Source organism: Lipotes vexillifer, unplaced genomic scaffold (assembly GCF_000442215.2).
Source record: "Lipotes vexillifer unplaced genomic scaffold, Lipotes_vexillifer_v1.1 scaffold165, whole genome shotgun sequence".
Classification (NCBI taxonomy): domain Eukaryota; kingdom Metazoa; phylum Chordata; class Mammalia; order Artiodactyla; family Lipotidae; genus Lipotes; species Lipotes vexillifer.
The window spans coordinates 194,353-201,698 of NW_006799066.1; positions in this window are offsets into that span (position 1 = coordinate 194,353).

Below are 7,346 nucleotides of genomic sequence, written 5' to 3' on the forward strand. Positions count from 1 at the left end.
ACAATATATTAGGAATAAAATTTTATCTTTCAATTCTTTTTGGCTTTGGCCTAAGCCAAAATGATCTCTCTTTCCTAAATTTCTATTATATTTGTGGGCTATCCTATCTTGGGTTGTTAGTTATTTTACCTTGTATTGTTTATATTGTTGGTTATTTTATATGCTCTGGAGCCAGGGACTATGTCTTATATCCTATGAATTCCTCATTTGCCTCGACTGCCACAAGAAAATACTATAGACTGGGTTGCCTGAACAACAGAGATTTATTTTCTGAGGTTCTGGAGGCTAGAAGCCCATGATCAGGGTGCCAGCATAGTTGGTGTCTGCTGAGAGCTCTCTTCCTGTCTTGTAGATGGTCAGCATCTTACTGTGTGCTCACATGACTTCATCTTTGTGCTTGCATGGAGAAGGAGACAGACAGACAGACAGAGAGGCGCAGAGAGAAGGATTTCCTCTATGGTGTCTCTTCTTATAAAGGTACCAATCCCATCATGAAGGTCCCATCATCATGCCCTCAGCTAAACTTAATTATTTCCCAAAGTCTCAATCTCCAAACATCGCCACATTAGGGCTTCAACATATGAATTTGGGAGGAGCACAAACACTCAGTCCAAAACACTCATTTCACATAACACAGTGCCTTGCCCACTGAAAGTGGTCTATATCAGCTCATTGACTGAATTAAAGAGTTTATTGGCATGATTTATATAATCAGAATTAAAATATTTTCTGGGGCTTCCCTGGTGGCGCAGTGGTTGAGAGTCCGCCTGCCGATGCGGGGGACACGGGTTCGTGCCCCGGTCTGGGAAGATCCCACATGTCGCGGAGCGGCTGGGCCCGTGAGCCATGGCCGCTGGGCCTGCGCGTCCGGAGCCTGTGCTCCTCAACGGGAGAGGCCACAACAGTGAGAGGCCCGTGCACCGCCAAAAAAAATATATATATATATATATTTTTTTCTGTTCATTTTTTAGAACTTTTGAATACCAGGATACAAGAATCTGAGTGATGCTTTAAGGAAGGGGAACTTTTGGTAAGAACTGCATTAGAAGAAAGACACATTTAAATTTAAAAATTTAAAGAAACCACAAACAAAATGAAAAGACAACTGTAGAATGGGAGAAAATATTTGCAAATGATGTGACTGACAAGGGATTAGTCTCAAAAATTTACAAACAGCACATGTGGCTCAATATCCAAAAAATAACCCAGTCAAAAAATGGGCAGAAGACCCAAATAGACATTTCTCCAAAGAAGACATACAGATGGGCAAGAGACACATGAAAAGATGCTCAACATTGCTAATTATTAGAGAAATGCAAATCAAAACTACAATAAAATAACACCTCACACCAGTCAGAATGGCCATAATCAAAAAATTTACGAACGATAAATGCTGGAGAGGGTGTGGGGAAAAGGGAATCCTCCTACACTGTTGGTGGGAATGTAAATTGGTGCAGCCACTATGGAGAACAGAAAAGAGGTTCCTTAGGAAACTAAAAATATAGCTACCGTATGATCCAGCAACCCCACTCCTGTGCATATATCCAGAGAAAAACATGGTTTGAAAAGTTACCTGCTCCCCAGTGTTCATTACTGCACTGTTTACAACAGCCAAGACATGGAAGCAACCTAAATGTCCATCGACAGTTGAATGGATAAAGAAGATATGGTACATATATACAATGGAATATTACTCAGCCACAAATAAAGAATGAAATAATGCCATTTGCAGCAACATGGATGGACCTGGATATTATCATACTAAGTGAAGTAAGTCAGACAGAGAAAGACAAATATTATATGATATTGCTTATATGCAGAATCTAAAAAAATGATACAAATGAACTTATTTACAAAACAGAAACAGACTCACAGACTTAGAGAATGAATTTATGGTTACCAGGGAGGAAGGGTAGATTGAGAGTTTGGTATTGACATGTACACACTGCTATATTTAAAACAGATAACCAACAAGGACCTACTGTAAAAAATAAATAAATAAAAATTTTAAAGTAAAATTTAAAAAAAGAAAGAAAAAGCTCAAAGAGGAGGCCAGAAGGAAGCCTTATTGTTTTCATCCTATTATTTCAGTTAAAGAATCAATTAAATAGTAAGATCCTGTTATTTTAACTATAGAATCACAACAGAAAGTCTAGAAAATTTATTTCCCTAATTATCTGAAGCATTAAAAGTGAAGTGCACTCATTCTATACAGTACAAGATGATCTACTGGATATAGGAAGAAATAATGCAACTGTTATTTATATTTTTATCTACAAAGGTAAGGAATCAATTAAGCTCCTATATTACAGGAGACTTCCTAAGGAGAATATCTTAGTGTGTCTTTATATAAGCATCTTGTGGTGTTTTGTAGTTTATGTGGGCTTCTCTAGTTTTAATGAAGAAAAGTCTCTCCAAATAGACAAGTGGCTTTGAATAATCCCAGGTTAGCTCAGGAAAATAAAAATCATTCTATAGTATTTCAAGCAGAAATGGACTTAATTCAGGGAATGAGGTGATTAGAAAACTACTGGGGGCCTGAAAGAGTAAAATCACTACCAGTTCTCAGTTGTTGCTGCAGAAAACTAGGAAGTGCTGCTGCCATTCTAGGCTCAGGAAGTGCAGGAAACTGTGATCAAGGTCATGGTCACCACTGCCATGGCCCTGAAGACGATGATTGTAAGAGGACAGCATTTGGCCAGCTGTGCTTACTATGTTCAGCTACCTAAGTCCAGGCACCCCTCACTCCACTACCTGCAGAAGATGGAATGTCTTGGAGCACCCTTCTGCCTTACAAGTCTTCTGAACTGCTTTTTGTTGGTAGAACCTAAACTCTCTGGAGAGCCCTGCTGGCTAAGGAGTCTGGGAAAGTCTTCCACACCCTGCAGTAAAAGGAAAGCCCAGGGGAAAATGGAATGGTTGCTGAGCATTAACCTGCCATTTCCAGCAAAGAGGAAAATGCTAATAATGCCAATACCAGAAAACAAGAAAATTGCAGAGTTGACACTTTACTCATGGTATGAACTCTGTCAGACATACTGCAAAATTGTTTAAAAAAAAATTTTTTTTTACATATGTATGACAGACATAGATATTCTAATTGAATATGTATGTGTGTGTATTTCTCTCTGTGTGTATATGTGTGTGCGTGTGCATATATATGAAAATATTATACAGTCATCACAAAGAGTATTTTAAATACAGATTTCTCTTCACTAGTATTAGGTATGGCTTTCACTCGCATCAGAATACATTTACAACTTTGCATCCAGAACATGAAAACAATGATTAGGTTGTTTTGGGTGATAATTAAGCAATACAAGCCTTGATCCAGTAGTTTATAGAATTTCACTAAACTTAATGATAAATATTTGGAAGCGTCTGTTGAAGTTGTTAAATAAATAATGAAAAAGGGGAAACACAGGAACATGCCAGTGGGGAAACAACTATTCCTTCTGCCATGGTAAAAGTATTTGTAATAATGAATAGGAAATATAGCAACAAACTAACCACATTCTTTAGTTAGTCAATACTGCTGGATGATGTGTATAGTACATTTCTGAATGTTTGTAAAAGATAAATACAAAAAAGGATGCAGCCTGAAAGGTGTGCTATACAGTTCTGTAAAAGTATAGATGTTTCTATCATGTATCATGTTATTTTCTAAAATCTCTGCCAATAATGAAATGAATCTAGAAGTAATCATTTTAAGTCACTAAAGAAAAGAGGTCCTAGAAAGATGTAGTCCAAACATTAAAACTTTCATTAATCAAACAATGTTTGAAGGAGAAAAATGTGAAGATATAGAGGAACTGCTCTGACAAAAATAAAAATAGTAATAATATTTAAAGGTGTCCAGAATAAGTTTACAGAGATAGTACCAGATGTGAAATTATTCACAATATTACTCACAGAAATGTTATTGCAACAAAGGGATGTATAAAGTGTTATAGGAGGATCAATGCAGTTAATTTAGTAAAACCTGGAGCTTTAAAATACAAGAAAAATTTCAAAACACTATATTATGAGATTGGGATGACCATTAATATTTTTTGAAACAAACAGAGATATTTCTCTAGTTCTTTCATGGCAAAAGTATGCAAAAGATTGTTAATTTAAAGTTGCTATGCTTTTTTCTCTTTTTGGACATTAACAAGTGTTCCGATTCTGTTGATTTTGTTGGGGGTGATATATAGATGTCAAATAGCAAATAAATACATAATTTAAAAATAATCACATTTAATTGGGCCCTGGGAAAAATTTTCACAGTGAATGAGAAACTAACTGCTTTTCAAAAGAAACAAATACTGTGGGAAAATGATTTGAAATCAATATTTGGAATAATTCCATCATTGTGTAGTCACTCATTGCCAAATACAGTATGTGGGAACTAAAAATATTCTAAGAGTACACCATTAAGAAATCGGAAAAAATTCATAACTTATTTTTAAAAAATCAAAATCAAAAGCTTCATCAGATTTTGACATCAAGGATTATTATCAAGAAAAACAGAAACATTTTAAGGAAGTTTTAGGAAAAATCTTACGCTATTGAAAAATAAATATCATGGTTTCCTAAGTGCAAACAAAATTCTTCCTTTCTTATCAACTTTGGAGTGATGTTTTTCATTAATGATACCCATTAAAATCAAGCATCAAAATAAACTGAATTTAAACATGATATTGCAGAAGGTTAATTTGAGATTTAAAAAATTATTGATCATATTTAATCACATTACTTAATATTTTGGTTAGAGTGAAAATAGTCATTCAAGTAAAAATATAAAATATTTTGTATTTACTCTTTATCTCATCCTTTTCCGACTTGTTGTGTATTTTTTACAGCATAAAATTACACAATAAATTAGCATGGTATATTAGCTACAAAACAAATTACTCCTAAACTTAGGGGCTTCAAATAGCGAATACTTATTTTCCAACATTTCTGTGGTGAGAACGCAAGTGTGGCTTAGCTGCGTGCCTCTGGCTCAGTGCTTCCATGAGGGAGCGCTCAAGGTGGGCTGGGGCTGCTGCCTTCTCAAGAATTGACATGAGATAAAGGATCTCCTTCCACACCCCCTCACGTGGATTTCGGCAGGTTTCAGTTCCTCATGATCTGACAGACGGAGGGCCTCAGTTCATTGCTATGCTGCATGGGTTTTTTTATAAGGCTGTTCACATCATGGCATTTGGCTTTGCTCAGAGTGAATGAATGAGGAAGTAAGAAATGGTGTCAAGATGGAAGCCACAGTCTTTTTGTACCCTAATCTCAAAATGACAACCTATCGCTTTTTCCGTATTCATTGGACGTTCATCACTAGGTCCAACCCGTGCTCAGGGCTAAAGGGAACCCATGCTCAGGGCTAAACAAAGGCATGAACACCAGAATACACAGATCATTGAAGGCCACATTAAGGCTGCCTACTACATACAGTAATGCATGTATACAATTATTAAGTATATAAATATGTGAATATTGAGTTGCAGAGTTTCTGTTTGGGATGATGAAAAATTCTGGAAATAAATAGTGGTGATAGCTACACAAACTTTTTGTATGTACTTAATGCCACTGAAGTATACACTTAAAATGGTTAAAACGGTAGATTTTATGTTGTCTATGTTTACTGCAATAAAAACAAAGTTTAGAGAACAATTTTTTACAAAATTAACTTTCAAATTTTTTCAAGTAACCTATACACAGGAGCCTGCAATAAGAGATCAGATTCTTTCTTCAAAATCACAAAATGTTAAATTTTGGAGCTATAAATAAATGGGGTTTGCAAACAACATTTTGACAGAAACATACAATTCTTGTTCACTTTTATTAAGGAAGAGAGTAGAGAGGAGTGGCACTCAGATAAGAGCTGGGATGGATCTTTGATTTACTTAGCCTCTCTGTTGATTTTCTGTTTTCAATTTTATTGATTTTTCTCTAATTTTTCATTTGTTTTCTTCTGCTTTTACTTTGGATTTAATTTGCTCTTCTTTTCCTAGTTTCCTAGGTGGAAACTTAAACTTATTTTAGAACTTACTTCTAGTCTAATATATCTATTCAATGCTATAAATTTCCCTTTATGCATTGCTTTTTACTGCATCCTATAATGTGCTTTCGTTTTCACCCCAAACATGAATGCCCTAGTACAGACTCTCATCCTTTCACTCCTGGGTTAGTAAAAGTGCTATGACTGAATTTTCTAGGTCTCCATTTACTATCCCTCTAGGAATCATCCCTCACACTATTACAGAGTGACTTTTCTATTCTCAGATATGATCCGGTTACTTCCTTTCTTAAAATCCTTCATTAACATCTTTGTAGGTAAATGCCAAAAACCTTTGTATAACATACAAAACCCTTCACGATCTGAGCCTGACTCCCTTTTCAGCCTCATCGTACCTTAAACCCATCTAAAGTAGGTGAAATGAATGAAATATTTATGTAATAAAAGAGACATGAGAGTCACATGGGATCTTATATAAAATATCTTCTGAAGTCACTTCTATCCCTCTTATCCCAAGACTATTCTGATTTTATCTTTTAGTGATAAAGTGTGGGAAATAGTTGGATCAATGTGTGGAAAAGCACATTAAGATAGGTTTCAAGGGAACTAATTTTGCTATTATTACCCTTAGTTTCTCTCTCTCTATCCTTATAAAAGCATTTAAATATTTATCCTCTGTTGACTTTATGACAATTTTCTTATATAGATATATCTGAGAGTGTGTCCTTGTCCTGGACCAGCTTTCGCTTCCTGTGACTTTGGGTGAGTCACTTTGAAAAGTAAAGATGATTATGCTAATTATTATTGTTACGAATTACAAAGCTTCTGCAACTCTGCACTGACATCTCATCAAAGCTTACCTATTCGTTAGCATTTATAGAGAGACGTGTTTACGATATCCCCTTGTTACAGAGGTGTTTTGAATACAATGCGGGACAAATATTTTATGAGCTTTATAGAACAATAATTTTTTACTGTCCTAAACAACAAAAATTTATTCATTATTGCCCCGACATTTGACTTTGCTTATAAGGGTTTATATCTTTACAAATTAAGAAAAGTAATTGTCTATGTTTTCACCCTTGCAGTTTTTTGTTTCTCGCTCCAGATCTTTATTGAAGTGAGACTGTGAGTTTAATAAATAATGTACTATTTAAATTCAGAGTATTATTGCTTTCCTGAATGAATGAATGAATTTAAACAAACGTTCAGGGTCATTGTGAACTGTACTGCGTGGACATGGGTCCTTCCTATTTACCTCCCTAACACAGGTATCAAAAGGACCTTCAGGGCTTCCCTGGTGGCACAGTGGTTGAGAGTCCGCCTGCCGATGCAGGGGACACAGGTT